We start from the raw sequence: 1,364 nt of genomic DNA on the forward strand, positions 1-1,364 counted from the left end.
CCCTGAGTTGTATGGGCAAGAATAATGCACTCCTCCATACTCTCCACACTGATGTAATCAAGTGCTCTGACACACCATTCATAGGCTTTCCCACTTCTTCGGGGATAATAGCTAGGGCCAGTTCACAGATGCATGTTCAACTAGTGAAGATTGTTGTATGTGCAAAGGAGCTAGAGATCGGACAGAGAGAACTCTGAAATCACCTCCTATCACCTCAAACACAGTGCCTTTTGGTGGTTTGGGGTTTACATATTCTGCTGAGAGTTACCCAGAAGTCAAATACCGGTAATCAATATGTACAGAGTCTGCAGTTGGCAGACAGACAGGTTGCCCATTTTCACTTTAGACTCCTGCAGGATAGCCACGATGACTCCAAAGAGTCCAATGGCACTGCCAAAGATTTCCCCAATGAGGATCTTGACAAAGAAGCTGGCATTCTGGGCCTCTGCCAATGCTGCGCCACTGCCCACAATGCCCACACATATACCACAAAAGAGATTGGACAGGCCCACAGTCAAGCCTGTCCGACACATTGGAGTAACCTGCATGGTAGTTACAGGAGCCAATCTCCTTAGGAGTTCTGCGAGAAAGTTGCTCAGCCATGTTGGTGATGACAATGGCTATGATAATCCCATAGACATAGCTTCTCAAAAGATGATGCTGACCAGATTTTTTGTTTTGATCCTAGGTGCTTTGACACCACTGCCAAGGATGCTGGATCCAGTAATGTAAATGCCCCAGGCAGCACCCACCACTGACAGTGAGATGGCCAGCCCCCTGCTCAGTGGCATAGCGAGGGCGGGGTGTAGGGGGCGGGGCGCCCCGTGTTCCAGGGGAGGGGGGGTGACACTTGGGCCGGCCCCACCCTGCCCCACCGGCAGGCCCAGAGCAAGCCGCAGAGCGAGGCAGCCTTGCCCCGCAGCCTGCGAGCAAACCTGCTCAGCGGCCTGCAAGCAAGCTGCGGAGCAAGGCCACTCCATCCGGGGCCCACCCGCCAGCACCACTATGGGGCTGCCATGCGCGATCAGTGGCTCGTGGGCCACTGCCGCTGCTCCCGTGGTGACCTTGCTAGCCGCTGAGCGAACAGTGGCTCATGGGGCTGCTGAGCGTGAGTGGTGGGCGTATATATTTGCACTTTCCAGGAAAAAAAATATTCCTCCCAACATGCATAGGCCACTTTCCCACCACAAGGCCCCCAAAACAGGTATAGTCACGAATAAGCTTTTAAGCCAAACTATTATATTCCTCTTAAAACATTGTGTCCTTTCTTGATTTTCAAAAACTTTTTTTGGGGGGGGGGGACTTGAGGAAACAAGAGTTCAATTTTCTAATGCCAACACTCTACCTTGGCTAAGCTACTTTAT

The 1,364-nt window shown here is 51.8% G+C and overlaps 1 pseudogene; it reads right to left on the minus strand.

The window, feature by feature from the left end:
* Positions 1–275: 275 nt before the first annotated feature.
* Positions 276–791, minus strand: LOC117050427 (annotated as a pseudogene).
* Between the last annotated feature and the right edge of the window lie 573 nt (positions 792–1,364).

Source organism: Lacerta agilis, chromosome 7 (genome assembly GCF_009819535.1).
Source record: "Lacerta agilis isolate rLacAgi1 chromosome 7, rLacAgi1.pri, whole genome shotgun sequence".
Taxonomy (NCBI): Eukaryota; Metazoa; Chordata; class Lepidosauria; order Squamata; family Lacertidae; genus Lacerta; species Lacerta agilis.